The 18,616-nt window shown below is 38.5% G+C and overlaps 1 protein-coding gene across 2 annotated transcripts in view; it reads right to left on the bottom strand.

Annotated features, from left to right (window-relative positions):
• The window catches only part of LOC146960999 (cerebellin-3-like), a 98,997-nt gene that overhangs the window by 53,074 nt on the left and 27,307 nt on the right, over positions 1-18,616 (bottom strand). The gene's annotated exons all lie outside the window — the stretch shown is intronic.

Raw genomic sequence — 18,616 nt, 5'->3', positions numbered from 1 at the left:
CTAGAGAAGCATGAAAAACCAATGGTTTAATGAATTACTCTGCTCAGATTTTTAATGGGATTTTTAAATACTTACCAACAGTTCTTACAATCAGTTCCTCCACTTTTGTCTTCTGGAGCTCCAGTTCAGTTTTCGTTGCTTCCAGCTCTGCTGTAGTTGTTGTCACCTTGTTACTGATCTCTGAAATATCATAGAGGATGAAGTTCTTTGAAATAACACTGTTGAAAGTAGCATTTCACTACTTCTTCTTCATTATAATACTTTTCTGGCTGGTTATTGTGTGTTTCCTGTTAGTGTTAATTCCAATCCAACAGTCCTCTGTTGCAGGACTCAGTGTTCTTCTTGTGAATTAATGAATTTCTCTTAGATTTTCCTAACATAAGTTATAGCTATAACATATGACTTACCATTAATCAGTTCCTCCACTTTTGTCTTCTGCAGCTCCAGTTCAGTTTTCGTTGCTTCCAGCTCTGCTGTAGTTGCTGTCACCTTGTTTTCATTTACAGTCAGTCTGAGGCTGATCTCTGAAATATCATAGAGGCTGAGGATGAAGTTCTTTGAAATAACATTGTTGAAAGTAGCAACTTCTTCTTCATGATAATACTTTTCTGGCTGGTTATTGTGTGTTCCTGTTGATTTGACTACAATCCAACAGTCCTCTGTTGCAGGACTCAGTGTTTTTCTTGTGAATTAAAATATTTACAATTTTTGACAATTTCTGGAATCTAAACAACAAAGTGCCTAATAAAACTTTAGCACAGTACTGTACCTGATTTCTCCTTCTCAAGAACGGCCACTTTATCTTTCTGGGTTTGAAGTTCAGCCTTGGTAAACTTCAGTTCCACCTTCTGCTCCACCACCATGTCTCTCAGAGCTCTGAGCTCAGCCCAGATATCAGCGCTAACATTGTCAGCTCCTCCACTTTCTGCCTGAGCCCATGTCCCAGACAGACAGAGGAGCAACACCACCAGCACAGGACCCCCCATTGGAAAACCTCTAGAAACCCCTGCTAGGAAAATCAACTCAACAAGATTTAGTGTGGATGTAGCTACTCCCACTGATCACAGGAGCACAAACTCTGAAAGAAGGTGGCTGCTACTGACCATCCAGTATTTATGAAGGTAGACTGATGCAATGTCCACAGCTGTGGGCAAATGGCCTGATTCTCATTAGTATCATTATTCATCTTATTTAAACAGGTGATATCATGTTTATGGAGCTGGTCAGTGGCTGCACACTCAATGTGTTATGTAAAAGGTTTTTGTTTGTTTCTTTGCTCAGAGAAAGGGACAAGTCACATGTGGGTCAAATGACACCCTAAATATCGGTAATGATATAATAAAATCCTCATTTTGTTCTTCTTTATGTGAAATCAACCCAGTAAAACAACTTTCCACTTGGTTAAATGGATTATTGGTCAGTTGGGAGGACTTCTCGCCACTTTTTCTTTTTTCATATTCAACTTGAATATGAAAAAAGAAAAACACTTGCATGGTCTTGAGCCCTTACCTTCAAGGTAAGGGCTCAAGACCATGCAAGTGTTTATTTATACACACTCTACTGCTTTGTGTTAAGGACTCTTTTTTTTTTTTTTTTAGAATTAATTCATATTTTATAGTTTCTGATAATAAAGGACAGGAAGTCATTAGGTATGAATGCCATTTAATGGACACCTTTATATTGCAAAACAAGCCTTGTGACTGACTAATACACATTACTTTTCATTGTAGTGAATTTAACTGTCAAATTCTGATGAATCATTGACATGGTTGTTTACGTAAGGCCTTTCTTGAAGGTGTCAAATCTAAAATCACAGACGATACAGCAGGAAACCACTGAAGGTGGTCCGGAAGCTATTATTATCAAAAAACACAGAGTTTGGCTCGATTGTCATATAGACCACACTTCCCTTTTCCATCTGGAGAGTTAATCCATTTGCAAGTAAAGCATTACTTACAGGGATACTCTGCTCAGAATTATGCAGGACTCTCTGATTATTATGGTATAAGCTGATTCCCACCCATCCGTCGTGTGCGTTGGTGTAGGCAGTAAATCTGATGTAGTAGACTCCTTTAACTGGAGCAGTGAAGATACCTGGAACAGTAAAGAAGCAGAGATCGTTGTTGTTAATGTTGTTGTTGCTGGTGTTGTTGTCGTCATCATTGTCGTCTTATGTCTCGTTCTCCCTTTTCAGTATTGTCTACTCAGACACATGGCCTGTGTTACTTATCATAGCATTGCAACCCCTTTTGGCATTATCAAAGATGACATCCTTTAATTTTTTGACGCTGAATGCTCGTGGCTTAAACTCACCAGTAAAAAGGATCAAGTGTTTAGATTATTTAAAACGAAAAAATGTGGATATTGCCTTTATACAGGAGACTCATTTAAAATCCTCTGATGTTAATAGATTTCAGAATAAAAATTTTAAAGTACTCTCTTCCTCTTCAGCTCCAAATAAAACCAAAGGTACCTTGATTGTGGTCAGAAGGAGATTAGAGCTCACTCTGAGGACTGTGGGCTCTGACAATGATGGTAGATTTTGTTATGCAGTTGTTACTTTAAAAGGTTCTAAGTTCTGTTTAGCCTCTATCTACGCTCCAAATACTCTCAATACCAATTTCTTTAACAGCATTAAGTCAACACTGTTGAATTTTTCTGACTCCATTTTGATTCTGGCTGGAGATTTTAATTTGATAATTGATCCGGTATTGGATACTACCAAACATGACTCATCCTTTCGGAAACCAGCATCTTCATACATTACAGCTTTCCTAAAAGAATTAAACATCATTGATGCATGGCGTCAGTTAAACCCTTCTACTAAGGATTACACCTATTTTTCTGCTCGCCACTCTTCTTATTCCCGTATTGATTTCTTTTTCATTTCTCCAAAGCTTCTGAAATATGATGCCCAGGTTACTATACTGCCTATGCTCCTTTCCGACCATTCCCCGATTAGTTTTTCTCTTAAACATTTTTCAGAACCTATCAGATGTAAGAGATGGCGTTTCAATACCACGCTTCTCCAAAATAAGGATTTTTTAATTTATATCACCCAAAGTCTAAAGGACTTTCTCCATCTCAATAAACAATCTTCGGTCAACCCACATATACTCTGGGAAGTAACTAAATGTCATATTAGGGGGGTCTGTACGTCTTTCTCATCTCACCTGAGCAAAAAACGCAGGGAGACCCTCGAAAATCTTGAAAAACAGATATCATTACTTGAAGCCCAGCAGAAAATTAACTTCACAGAAGCCACTCAAAGGCTTCTAACTTCAGCTAGGCTGGAACATAGGTGTCTTACTACTGCACATGCTGAGTTCCTGCATTTGAAAACCAGACAAAAATACTATGAATATTCTGAAAGGCCAAGCAAGCTCCTGGCATTGAAATTAAAACAATCAGAACATACAGCCTCTATTAATTGTATTAAAAATGACGCTGGTGAATTGTGCACACTTCCCTCTGATATTAATCATGTTTTTACACGTTATTACTCTAAATTATATACATCAGAAGCTCCAGACGATCACCAAGAAATGGAGTCTTTTTTAGACTCTTTAAATTTTCCTTCTCTCTCTGATTCACATTTCTCTCTATTAGAAGCTCCGATTACTTTAAAAGAGATTGAAAATGCCTTGGCCTCAATGCCAAAAGGAAAGTCTCCAGGCTTAGATGGAATACCCCCCGAATTACTTTTAGCCTTGTGGCAGTTGATCGGCCCCATCGTTTTTGACTCGTTTAACTTCTCTTTAGATGTTGGCTCTTTCCACAGAGACCAAAAGAATGCACTCATCTCGTTACTGTTGAAAAAAGGTAAGGACCCAGCCGAATGCGCTAGCTACCGCCCCCTATCTATCTTGAATGCAGATTTCAAATTGTTTGCCAAGGTTTTATCACGAAGGTTAGATTCTGTTGTTTCTTTTTTGCTCCACCCTGACCAAACTGGTTTTGTGAAGGGTCGGATGGCCTCAGACAATATTCGTCGTTTATTACATGTAATAGATACAGCTTCTGAGAAACATCCTTCAGCAATTTTGTCATTAGATGCGGAGAAGGCTTTTGACCGTGTGGAGTGGAGTTTTTTATTGGCAGTGTTGAAACGCTTTGGCTTCGGCCCCTATTTTATTCATATGGTCCAAACACTATACACAGACCCATCTGCACGTGTCCAGACTGGTCACCCTGGTGTTTGTGACTTCTTCTTGACAAGAGGGACTAGACAGGGCTGCCCATTATCTCCTGCTCTATTTGCCCTCTCGCTGGAACCATTAGCCCTTGCATTGAGACAAAACAATGTCATCACACCTGTCCAAATTATGAATACATCTCATTACATTTCTTTGTATGCAGATGACATTCTTTTGTATCTAACTGACATTGCCAACTCCTTACCCAACGTTCTCAACCTTTTCCAAACGTTTGGCTTCTTTTCCGGCTATAAAATCAATTGGTCAAAGTCCATCCTCATGCCCCTCCACCTCACACCTACAAATCTTAATCTGTCAAATTTTCCAGTATCCATACAACCTCAGGGTTTTACATATCTTGGTATCACTATAAGGCCAACAATCTCTCAAATAATAAAAGACAATTTTAACTCTGCTTTAATAAAAGTAAAGAAAGATTTTGATACCTGGTCATCCCTGAACTGTGGCCTGTTTGGCCGTATCTCTACTATAAAAATGAATATTCTGCCTAGAATTACTTTTTTATTTTCCATGCTCCCTCTTCCTCCACCAACCAACTTTTTTAAAGACCTGGAGTCTTTATGTAGAAACTTTATCTGGAAGGGGAAACGAGCTAGGATAAGTCTTTCTACTCTTTCCCGTCCCAAAGTACTTGGCGGTCTTGCTCTACCAAACTTTAAACATTACTTTTGGTCTTTTCAACTTAGAGCTCTTAAAGTCTGGTTGGATCCCACTTCAGAAGTACCCTGGCGAGCTATAGAAAACGCTATGACATATCCAATCAGAATCCAGGACTTGCCTTTTTCGTTTGTTAAACTTAAAACTGCTAAATCACATATGGGTTCTATCGTATCTAACACATTATCTATCTGGTACTGCATTGAAAAGCACTTGTCTATTGCGTGTAAATTTCACTCTTCCTCTCCCATCTGGCACAATAATGCTTTATTTTTTTTTGTGATCAAATGTTTTTTATTTATTTTATATTTTCTTTTTCATTTGCAGTAGTGACATCAACAGTTATGTCAAATAAGCATTACAACACATACTTACATATACCCCCCACCCACCCTTCGGACCTTAACCATTTAATGGACAGAAATCATAACGGAAAGAAGACAATAAGAATAACAGTAGTGATTAGAGATAAACAAATAACTAAATAAACAATCGTAAATAAACAAAAATTCAGGCAGGATTAATAAGAATAAGAACTGGACAGGGAAAGCTGCAATACATGGTGTTCGTTTTAAGTACTTCTTGCAAGTCTGGATTTGATTTGATCTGCTGCCATGTGCCAAGATGAGATATTTTGTTGCTTTGCATTATTGACTCGGGCTGTAGATATTTCCAAATAAATAATATCAAGAAAAGTCAAATACCAATGAGAGATGTTAAGCGTGTGCGGTGGTTTCCATCTCATTGCAATGATCTTTTTTGCTGCTGTTAAGCCAGCAAGTAATATTCTTTTTTGACACTGTGATAAATTAATTGTGGATAAGTTATTTAATAAAAGTGTTTGAGGGTTTGCTGTTATATTTTGAGCTGTCAAAGAAGACAATGCAGCTGCAACCTGCCGCCAAAATTCGATGACAGGTTTGCATTCCCAGACCATATGTATGAAAGTTCCTGGCTTATTCTGTGAGCATAAAGTACATAAAGAGCTGTCCAGGATCTTCATACGGTGGAGCTTGCAGGGTGTAAGATAAGTTCTATGTACAAATTGATAATGAATAGCTTGGTGATCTGGATTCCTGGAAGATGAGAGAACGTTAGTCCATACATCATTCCAGTCAAAGTTTGGATCCCAATCTGATATGTCCCTACCCCATACTGCATCTAAACTTAGAGGCTTATATGATTTCTTTAAAATATATTGATATATAGCAGAGACTACACCCCTTGTTTTTAATTTATCTATTAGCTCAGTCAAGGGATGTTCAAATAACTTGGCATCACTTGGTAATCCTTGTGCCTTAAGTGTAGCTCTAATCTGTAAGTAAAAAAAGAAAGATGTATTCTGTAAATTAAAACTAGATTTAATATGTTGAAATGTGCACAGGCCATTTCCATCATAGATATCACTAAGGAGATGAATCCCCCGATCTCCCCATTGTGGGAATTGGATGGGTTTACCCCCAATCCGTAGATTAAAATTATTAAAAATTGGGGTGTTTGAATGCCATTGTGTTGTAATGTTACATAGCTTTTCCACACAACGCCAGGTTGAGATCAAGTGAAATATAATCGGGCGTCCAGAAAGAATCCAGTGGAGATCGCTGGCCGTACCATCATCTTCGCCGCGGACTTCAGTGACCATACGATGAAGCGCAGACGTCCCTGCTACCCGGTGATGAACAGAGCCCGTGTCCTAGGTATGCAAGCCTTCCTCCTCTACCCGGCTACAATCAGGCTGATCAACGGAGCTGATCAGCATCTTTTCCGGGAGGTGTCGGAGGCAGAGAAGTTCATTGCATCATTTGAGGATAAGTAATGTACTCAACTGGAGACTATTGTTTACCACTGTAGTTCCTCATACTACACGTCGGTTTGTTTACATCCGGGTACGTCATGCACTGGGGTCCCCTCAGGTACACGGACTGCTCGAAGTGACCGGAGAAGCCTTGGTGTTTCACTGTTAAATGAGTTATATGAGTTCAAATGAAATAAGTCTATGTTAGTTTGCTCGATTTATCACTAGCCTTATCTGATTTTTTTTTTTTTTTTTACCCCTTTTCTTTTTTCTTCTCCCCCCGTCCGTTTTTTATTTTTATTTTTATTTTATTGTTTTCACTTAAGTAGCTGTTGTTGTGTTTTTTGTTTTTTTACCCCTTACTTTTGCTTGTTTGCGATGACGGAGTTTTTTTTTTTTTTTTTTTTTCTCTTTTTTTTTTGGTGCTATTTTTCTTGGTGTGTGTGTGTGTGTGTGTGTGTGTGTGTGTGCGTGTGTGTGTGTGTGTGTGTGTGTGTGTGTGTGTGTGTCCGTGCGTGTGTGTGTGTGTGCGTGCGTATGTGAGTGTGCGCGTGTTGTTTTTTAGGGCTGTCAACCAAAGAAATGATCAACTAATCAGATAGGGTTAATTTTAAGGGAGAGGGATGGGTATCCGTCTATCCTCTTACACTGTCACAGTAGTCTGATGGGGGGTGGGTTTCGGGTGGACTGGTTTCTCCATCCGATTCTGGGAGGGAAGGGGAATATGGGGAATGTTTGCCTGACCTCATGTGTAGTTTGTTGGTTTTGTTGTTCTGTGGATCAGTGGGGGTTGTCAGTGGAGGGATGGGATCGGACCTTATTTTTTTTTGGACAGGGACATGCTGCATTAAACAATGGATGTCAAATCATCATTTGTAATCGAACTCTATCTATGCTACGGAAGTTCATTGATAGCTATATACCTGCGTCTTTGCTTAAGTCTAGTTTTAATGCATTCTCTACAGATCACCTATGACTAAATTGAATATTCTATCACTAAATGTGCACGGCCTTAATATGCCTCATAAAAGGGCAAGTATTTTGGAGATGCTCAGAAGGAGAAAAGTAGATATTGCTTTATTGCAAGAGACCCATCTGGTGAACAAGGATGCAAACAGATTGAGTAATGGGATGTATCATGTTCTAGGTTTCTCCTCAGCAAACACAAAATCTAGAGGAGTGGCTATTGTGATAAAGCGTAACATTGGTATTGGAGCTGTGGAGCAAATCCAGGACGCTCATGGAAGGATTGTAATAGTTAAGACGCAGTTAAATAATAAGAATATTGCATTGATATCAATATATGCTCCTAATTTTTTCGATAAGAAATTCTACGATACACTTACCAAAATGCTTTTAGATCTCACAGGTTACTCTCTCATAATAGGAGCAGATTTTAATGCTGTGTGGAATCATGAAAAAGATAGGACCGGCATATATGAAAGCAGAGAACAAAAGTCTGCATCAGTAGCCCTGCGTCAATGGGCGTCAGATTTGGGGGTTATAGACATCTGGCGCATGGTCAACCCAACCAAATGTGATTTTTCCCATCTTTCTGCTAGGCACAAATCCTTTTCTAGAATTGATTATATCTTTGCTACTAAAAACGTCTTTTCTAACATTATAGATTGTTCTCTATTGCCTATGACTATTACAGATCATAAGGCGGTTTTCTGCACAGTAGTCATTGACAACATTCCAGCTCGTGCAGCCAGATGGCGGCTTAACACAACCTTACTGAAGAACGAGTCCTTTAGGAGACAATTTGAGGAAAAATGTACAGAATTTATACAGCTCAACAGGGGATCAGTGAGTGACCCTCGGATTCTCTGGGATGCCACGAAGGGATTTGTCCGGAATAATGTTATTTTATTTTCTTCCAATCAAAAAAAGGATAGTCTTCAGAAATTGCAGCAACTCGAATCTAAATATGCAGAGTTGGATCATATATTACAAAATAGTTATTTAGATAGCATAGCCATACAACGAGAGACAGTTAAAAAAGAAATAAATTCCTTAAATAGAGCTCAGTCAGAATTTCTTATGCACAGAGTAAGACAGAAATATTACTTTCATGGATCAAGACCTAGTCATCTGTTAGCTATGAAAATTCGATCTAGTGATCAGTTTGCTGATATTCCAACCATTAAATCTAAAGATGGGATGTTGGTAACAGAACCCAAGCAAATAAACTTGGTATTTCAATCATTTTATGCCGAACTCTATAAATCCGAAGTAGTGTATAATAAATCCACATGTGATGCTTTCCTTAATAATCTAGAACTACCCTGCTTGTCTGAAAAAGAAGCAAAGAGACTGGCAGAACCTATATCATTAGAAGAATTAGAACAAGCTGTGAAAGAGATGCAGGTAGGAAAGTCACCGGGAATAGACGGGATACCTCCTGAATTTATTTTAACATTCTGGGATATTCTTGGTCCTTTACTTCTAGATATGATACATTATTCTATAGAAAAGAGCTCATTTTCAAAGAATATCAATATTGCTTTAATATCCCTATTATTAAAAAAAGACAAGGACCCAACGGAATGCAGCAACTATAGACCTCTTTCGTTACTGAACAGTGATGTGAAGATATACGCCAAGGTACTTGCCCGCAGACTACAGGCTTATATGACTACACTTGTTCACTGCGATCAAACAGGTTTTATTAAATCCCGCCTGGCTAGTGACAATGTTAGACGACTACTACATATTGTGGATTCAGTGAAGAATAGTAACTCAGCAGTGTTGTCTCTGGATGCAATGAAAGCATTTGACCGCTTAGAGTGGTCCTACCTATGGTCTGCACTAGAGAAAATGGGAGTAGGTGAGGGCTTTATATCAATGATCAAAGTATTGTATACTAATCCATCTGCAATGGTTCTGACAGGGAAAAATTGCTCGTCTTTATTTGATGTTTCCAGGTCATCAAGACAGGGCTGTCCACTGAGTCCACTTTTGTTTGCTCTGTCACTTGAGCCACTGGCCCAAGCAGTGCGCCAAGCAGATAATATCCGTCCAATCTCGATTCACGATACCCAACATTCTTTATCTTTATATGCTGACGATATATTATTGTTTTTGGAGGATATAACTAATTCCATCCCTCCATTGATTTCTATATTTGATTATTTTGGTAGTATATCTGGTTTTCAGATCAATTGGCAGAAATCAGCGCTGCTACCACTATCACCAAATAATGCTGGTGTACTGACCAATATACCTTTCCCATTACCGGTAGTCCAGCACTTTACATACCTTGGGATAGAAATATATGCTTCTCTCGAATCTATTGTAAAGAACAACTTCATGGGTGTCTTTAAGAAAATCACGTATGATTTGGACAGATGGAAGACTCTACCAAATTCATTGCAGGCTCGTATAGCTATTATCAAGATGAATGTGCTACCGAGAATTAATTTTGTAAGTTCTATGATACCGCTTGCTCCCCCAGCAGGAAGCTGGGAAAAATTACACAAAGATGTCAATAGATTTATCTGGAGGGGCAAGAGGCCTCGTCTGAAAACTCCAACCATCCAGCGAAATAGACGGGACGGAGGGTTATCTTTGCCCAACTTTAAATTTTACTCTTGGGCTTTTACCCTTCGTTCACTTACTGTTTGGTTTAATCCCACAGCTACTAGCTCGTGGCGCCCATTAGAAGAAAATATAGTGCATCCTTGGTCTCTCAGAGATGTCCTTTTATCTAACTTACCAACCAAAATGTGCAAGGCACAATAATGCTTTATTAACCGGGTCAATGCCCTTTACCTGTCACGAGTGGTCTAAACAGGGGATCAAGGTATTAGGTGACATCTTTGATGACCAAGGCCTCCGATCCTTTCAAGACCTTAAAAATTCTTTTTCCATCCCAGGTTCCTCATGGTTTTTTTACCTCCAACTCCGCACTGCCTTAAAAACTTATGGGGTTCCTTGGGATGTCTTTCTCGGCTCTCATCCAATAATAGCATTGCTCTCCTCAAAGTCCAAACTAGTTTCTCGAATCTATACCAAACTTGTTTCAACTGGTTTGAAACCCCTTCCTGTTTTATATGGCTGGGAACAATTTTTACAATCTCTTGATCTGGTCTGTGACTGGCATACAATATGGTTTAATTTATTTTCATCATCAAAGAATTTAGCCCATCAGTTAATCCATTTCAAATTCATTCACAAATTTTATTTTACCCCTGAACGCAGATTTAAATTGAATTTGATAGATAATGATGCTTGCCCCAACTGTTCCAACTCAGTGAAAGGGGATTACCTCCATATGTTTTGGCACTGTCCCCTGATTAATTCTTTTTGGAAATATGTAAATAATATTGTTAGCAAAATCATTGGTAAATCTCTTCCTACCTGTCCTGCTCTTTATTTACTGGGTTATAACCCCAATGTGTATGTTTCTTTTCAGGAGAAGCGGATCTTAATGGCAGCCTCAACTGCAACTAAAAAATCTATTATTAAAAATTGGTTTGAACCCGCTATCTCTCTAAATAAACTTTGGATTAACTTATTTTTTGATATTTGTTTACTAGAAAGATCTACTGCCAGAATCAATGGAGCAAAATCTGAGTCTCTTCTGGCCTGGTCTAAGGCCATCGAGCATATTCAGAAAATTAACGCGTCATAGCTTCTATGATAATTATTATTATTAATTTATTTAATATTTATCCCTTTTTTTTTCCTCTCTCTCTCTTCCTCTAAATTCTAGGGTTGTCTAACCCTACAGGCCCTGTTTGTCTTGTTTGTCTGTGGTTGTCTTTGTTTTTGTGTATGTGAGTCTTGTCTGTGAAGTATTTGTTATTGCTGTGTGGTATCAGAGCATCTTTTTACAATTTTGCTCTGGTTCTGTTCCCCTTTTTTATTTTTATTTTTTTTACTGTGGTCTTGTTTGTTAGTACTGTTTATCGTTTATCTATCACACTCCCTTGTGCCCTGTATTATTCACTATGTTTTTTGTTTTCTTTCCTAATGTTTTGAGGAATTAAATAAAATTTTGATCAAAAAAAAAAAAAAATGAAGCATGTGGTGATGTATACACTACCTGTATGTGGGTTATAAGCCCCACCAACATTGGTGAGTACTTTTCTGTAGACAAGTGTTGTTTCAGTACCGTACGGTCCAATATCCCCTACGCCCTCGAAACCAGCAGTGAATGCGTACTTCACATTTTCTGTAAACACAACATGGAAACAAGATTAAAAGATTGAAACATTAAGTTTCATGTCCACAATTCTTTATTGATTAATGCATTTCTTGTTTACGCAGGATTGTCTGTAAAATATGTGAAATATGTATTAGGATGGTCTTCATTCATTGGACTCCACTGCATGTACTTCTGTTTTTGTTTTTCAATATTCCTGCAAATGTCGTCTGGATCTCATCCAGTTTGTTCTTAGAAACCTCCAGTCCTTCACTTCCTTCTGATCAGTTGTTACTCTAGAAACCAGTTCTATAGCACCATCTTCTTTGCTGCTGTGTGTTGGGGCAGCAGCATCAGAGCCAGCGACACTAACAGACTTGAGAAGATCGTCAAGAAGGCTGGCTCTGTACTGGGTCTCAGACTGGAGTCCTTTGAGACCGTGGTGGAGAGGAGGACACTGAATAAACTGTTCTCCATCATGGACAATGACCAGCACCCTCTCCATCACACAGTGGTCAGACAGCGGAGCACCTTCTCCCACAGGCTGCTCCAGCTCCGCTGTCGAAGGGACAGATACAGGAAATCTTTCCTGCCACATGCCATCACACTGTATAATAACAGCTGAAAAACTCTGGTCATAACTTACAGTCACTACGCACCCTATTTTTCTACACACAGTTACACACATTGCACATTTTCTTCTTGCACTAAAATCAACGCTGCCAATTTTATTTTATTTGCTATTGCTATTTTATTATGTAAAGTTTGTTCTTTATATTTTACTATTTTATTATGTATAGTTTATATTCTTATTCTTTATATTCTTATACTATATGTTTGTTATCGTCACTGTGTGTCTGTGTAATGCTGCTGCTGCACTGTAATTTCCCAGATTGGGATCAATAAAGTCTATCTTTCTTTCTATCTATCTATCTATCTATCTATCTATCTATCTATCTATCTATCTATCTATCTATCTATCTATCTATCTATCTATCTATCTATCTATCTATCTATCTATCTATCTATCTATCTATCTATCGCTTGAACTAGAAAAGCATGAAAACCAATAATTTAATGAATTACTCTGCCTAGATTTTTAGTTACTTACCATTCATCAGTTCCTCCACTTTTGTCTTCTGGAGCTCCAGTTCAGTTTTCGTTGCTTCCAGCTCTGCTGTAGTTGCTGTCACCTTGTTTTCAGTTGTTGTCAGTCTGAGACTGATCTCTGAAATATCATAGAGGCTGAGGATGAAGATGTAGTCTATGCATTTTGTTTTGTTGTTTAAGCAGGATATTCTGTAGTTAAAATATGTTAGGATGTGGTCCACAGTCCACTGCACTTCTGGTTTATCAATATTCCTGCAAATTTCGTCTGGATCTCATCCAGTTTGTTCTTAGAAACATCCAGTTTCCCCCCATAAATTGTCACTTTCTTCTTATCAGTTGTCATTCTAGAAACCAGTTCAATCACTTGGACTAGAAAAGCATGAACAACCAATAGTTTAATGAATTACTCTGCTTAGATGTTTAATGGGATTTGTATTACTTACCAACAGTTTTTACAATCAGTTCCTCCACTTTTGTCTTCTGCAGCTCCAGCTCAGTTTTCGTTGCTTCCAGCTCTGCTGTAGTTGCTGTCACCTTGTTTTCAGTTGCAGTCAGTCTGAAGCTGATCTCTGAAATTTGGAGGATGAAGTTCTTTGAAATAACACTGAAAGTAACAACTTCTTCTTCATTATAATACTTTTCTGGCTGGTTATTGTGTGTTCCTGTTGATTTGACTACAATCCAACAGTCCTCTGTTGCAGGACTCAGTGTTTTTCATGTGAATTAAAATAGTTACAATTTTTGACAATTTCTCTGGAATCTAAACAACAAAGTGCCAAATAAAACTTTAGCACAGTACTGTACCTGATTTCTCCTTCTCAAGAACGGCCACTTTATCTTTCTGGGTTTGAAGTTCAGCCTTGGTAAACTTCAGTTCCACCTTCTGCTCCACCACCATGTCTCTCAGAGCTCTGAGCTCAGCCCAGATATCAGCGCTAACATTGTCAGCTCCTCCACTTTCTGCCTGAGCCCATGTCCCAGACAGACAGAGGAGCAACACCACCAGCACAGGACCCCCCATTGGAAAACCTCTAGAAACCCCTGCTAGGAAAATCAACTCAACAAGATTTAGTGTGGATGTAGCTACTCCCACTGATCACAGGAACACAAACTCTGAAAGAAGGTGGCTGCTACTGACCATCCAGTATTTATGAAGGTAGACTGATGCAATGTCCACAGCTGTGGGCAAATGGCCTGATTCTCATTAGTATCATTATTTATCTTATTTAAACAGGTGATATCATGTTTATGGAGCTGGTCAGTGGCTGGACACTCAATGTGTTATGTAAAACAGGGTTTCTGCAGGTCATTAAAAAGCATTAAAAGTCATTAAATATATTTTGCTAAAATTAAGGCCTTAAATGGCATTAAAAGGCATTAAACCCGATTCTAAAAGGCATTAAAAAATTGATTGATTCATACAGTGAGATTTTGATATCATTACATCCCTATAGAGCACAAAGAGCAGAAAAATATGGGGATTATCCACTTAATCTACAGTAAAATTAAACGTGGGTGAAAAAATTGAGAATTTTCTAAATTCATATTTTTAGGTGGTGGCAGGCTACTGTTGACTTTTTTTTTATTTTTTTATCGCTATCAGTAAAAATTGGAATCGGTGGGTCAGGCTTTTTAAAAATCGGTGATCGGCCAGAAAATTGCAGTCGGTGCAGCACCTCTATTGGTGTGATAAACATGCAGAACCAATTAATTGGGTGTGTGTATGTGTATATAGGTAAGTGTATGTACGCACATGTATAGTATTTGCAGTTACGGGCATTAAAAATGTTTGAAATGGCATTAAAAAGGGCATTAAAATGCATTAAATTAGATTTGCTGGTACCTGCAGAAACCCTGTAAAAGTTTTGTTTTTAAAGTAAGGGACAAGTTAGAAATACAAGAATGTCATGAGAACCTGTCAAATGACATCCTAAATATCAGTAGCGATATAATAAAATCCTAAATTCTTTATTCTTTATGTGAAATCAACTCAGTAAAACAACTTTTCACTATTTGTCTTATTTAAACAGGTGATATCATGTTTATGGAGCTGGTCAGTGGCTGGACACTCAACTTGTGTTATGTAAAAGTTTTGTTTTTAAAGAAAGGCAAGGCAAGGCATCTTTATTTAGCGCATTTCATACCAAGGCAACTCAATGTGCTTTACATAAAGACAAAACATTAAAAAAAGAAGCATAAAACAGAATAAAAACAAACAAAACACTAAAAACAGAGTTAAAATCAAGAGCAAATAAAAGTAAAATAGATAAAGTTTCAAGTTCTCAGCTATAAGCACGTGAAAAGAGAAATGTTTTTAACCTGGATTTAAAAGTGCTTACAGTTTGGGCTGATTTCAGTTCTGCTGGTATTTTGTTCCACTTGTGTGCAGCATCACAGCTAAATGCTGCTTCACCATGTCTGGTCTGAACTCTGAGCTCCACTATCTGACCTGAGTCAGTAGATCTCAGAGCTCTACTGGGTTTATACTCTACTAACATGCCATTCATGTATTCTGGACCTAAACCATTCAGTGATTTGTAAACCAGTAGCAGAACTTTAAAATCTATTCTGTAGCTGAGTGGGAGCCAATGTAGGGTCTTAAGAACCGGGGTGATGTGATCTGATCTCTTTGTTCTGGTTAAAACTCGAGCTGCAGCGTTCTGAATGAGCTGCAGCTGTTTGATACTTTTTGGGGGGAGACCAGTCAGAAGACCGTTACAGTAGTCAAGTCTACTGGAGATAAAAGCATGAATCAGCTTCTCCTGGTCTGTTTGGGACATTAAACCCTTAATTCTGGATATGTTCTTAAGTTGACAAAAGGCTGATTTGGTGACTGATTTGATGTGGCTGTTGAAGGTCAGATCTTAGTCTATCAGCACGCCAAGGTTTCGGACTGGGTCTTTAGTTTCTAAAGACAGTGACTCAAGGTGTTTACTGACAGCAACCCTCTTCTCTTTGTTTCCAAAAACAATGACCTCAGTTTTTTCTTGATTTAACTGAAGGAAATTTTGGCTCATCCAATTTTTGACTTGCTCTAAACAGTGACATAATGACTCTATTGGACTGCAGTCATCTGGAGACAGTGCGAGATATATCTGTGTGTCATCTGCATAACTATGATAGTTGACATTAGAGTTCTGTAGAATTTGACCCAAAGGCAGCATATACAGGTGAAACAGAAGGGGTCCAAGGACTGACCCCTGAGGAACTCCACATGTCATAGCCACTCGATCGGATTGATAACTACCAATGGTCACAAAATAACTCTGTTCCTCTAAGTAGGACCTGAACCATTTTAGGACTGTCCCGCTGAGTCCTGCCCAGGTTTCCAACCTGTCCAGCAGTATACTGTGATCCACAGTGTCAAACGCAGCACTGAGATCCAACAGGACCAGAACTGACACCTTGCCTGAGTCAGTGTTCAACCTTATGTCATTTAACACTCTAATAAGAGCTGTTTCTGTACTGTGGTGAGGTCGGAAGCCTGATTGAAATTTGTCAAAGAGTCCACTGGAGTTCAAGAAGTTGCTGAGTTGATTAAAAACCACTTTCTCAACGATCTTGGCTATAAAGGGAAGATTTGAGATGGGTCTGTATTGGTTAAAATGGTAGTATCCAATGTTCTCTTTTTTAAGAGTGGCTTGATGGCAGCGGGACCCATACAGGGAGACCAAAAAACCTTAGAAGAAACAGTTCAGCATCTTAAAACATCGACATGTTGTCTTGACACAATACCATCTGACTTTTTAAAGCAGTACTAAAGAACTTTCAGTTTTGGTTGAGTTTGGCGGCGCCTGTGGACCAAAGCGGTAGTGTTTTGCCTGAAGGAAGACTCCATTTCCCATGAACACTAGCATGAAGCCCTGTAAATATCCTGCATTAAAATTAACAGAAGACATCAAAACTAAGTTTCTGTTTCCAGTGGATCATTTCAAAGTGAAAACACAAACATAATCCATTGCTAAAGTGCCGTTTTGCCTGTTCCCTCCTTGTTGTGACTCGCAAAAGTGAAAGTGAAACTTAAGTGAGAGCAGGGTTCCTACCATGCTCCTCAAAGCTGCTTAGTGCCAGAGAAAGAGATACAGACCCCCTCAGGCCATGACAGAGGTGTCATTCAACTTGTTGTAAGTCGATGTATCATCACAAAAGTTATGAAAATATTTTATGAAGGTTGAAAAGTTCCTTAGTGCTGGTTTAAAAACTATTATAAGCTCTGTCCAAACAGATATGCAGCAAATAATAAATTGCTCACTTCAATCAGGCACGTTTCCTAAACCCCTGAAAGTAGCTGCCATCGGGGTCATTCCTATGTTCCCACAGCCCTATGTTCCCTCAGCCCTATGTTCCCACATTTCTAACTTTTGTTGTCACTGAAAATTAGGCCCTATGTTCCCACAGCCCTTTGGTCCCACCATTGGTTGGGTTTAGGCAATGAAGAAAAGAGTTGGTTAAGTTTAGTAAAAAGAGGCTAGACAGGCCAAATAGATAGAGTCCAGATAGGTAGAGAGAGTCCAGTGGGAACATAGGGCTGAGGGAACATAGGGCTGTGGGAACATAGGCACGCTCCCAACTGTATTAAACTCTGACATTACAGTTGATTTATTCCTAGGTGATTTTAGGGATTGCATCATTGTATTATTTTGCTGATTTGTGTTGATATTTAGCCTTATAGATTTGATTTTTTCATTGAAAAGGTAAGCAAATTCATTGCATTTTTCTGTGGAAAAGAGTTCTGAAGCTATCTCTTTTGGAGGGGTTGTAAGCTTATCAACCATAGCAAAGGGACAAATTAGAAATACAAAAATGTCATGAGAACCTGTCAAATGACATCCTAAATATCAGTAGTGATATAATAAAATCCTCATTTCTTTATTCTTTATGTGAAATCAAACCAGTAAAACAACTTTTCACTTGTTCAAATGGGCTATTGGTCAGTTGGGAGGACTTCTCACCACTTTTTCTTTTTTTAATATTCACAATAAGAGCTCAAGATCATGCAAGTGTGTTTTCCCATAATTTGTAATTCGTTCAAAACAAACACAGTAAAGTGACTGGTCAGCCCGTCACCTTGTCATCAGGCTCCTCCATATGAATTATTGAGGGTTGTGTGAGACAGAGCCTGTATTTATACACACTCTAATGCTTAGTGTTAATTACCTTCTTTTTTTTTCTTAGAATTAATTCATATTTTATAGTTTCTGATAATAAAGGACAGGAAGTCATTAGGTATGAATGCAATTTAATGGACACCTTTATATTGCAAAATAAGCCTTGTGATTGACTAATACACATTACTTTTCATTGTAGTGAAATCAACAGTCAAATGTTGATGAATCATTGACATGGTTTGTTTAAGGCCTTTCTTGAAGGTGTCAAAGTAGCCGACTTAAAATCACAGACGATACAGCAGGAAACCACTGGAGCTGTTCCGGTAGTCTTTAAAATCGTAAAGCACAAAGTTTGGGGCGAGGGTCATATAGACCACACTTCCCTTTTCCATCTGGAGAATTAATGCATTTGCAAGTGAAGCAGGGCTACCATACTCAAAATTAGCCAGGACTTTCTGATTGTTATGGTATAAGTAGACTCCCACCCATTTGCTACTTTCGGTTTCGGTGTAGGCAGTAAATCTGATGTAGTAGACTCCTTTAACTGGTGCAGTGAAGATACCTGGAACAGTAAAGAAGC

The sequence above is a fragment of the Trachurus japonicus genome, unplaced genomic scaffold (assembly GCF_045865225.1).
Source record: "Trachurus japonicus isolate A0001 unplaced genomic scaffold, Traja_1.0 AP029687.1".
NCBI classification, from domain to species: domain Eukaryota; kingdom Metazoa; phylum Chordata; class Actinopteri; order Carangiformes; family Carangidae; genus Trachurus; species Trachurus japonicus.
Note: the sequence above shows the minus strand (reverse complement) of the source record. Positions and strands in the feature narration are given on the sequence as shown.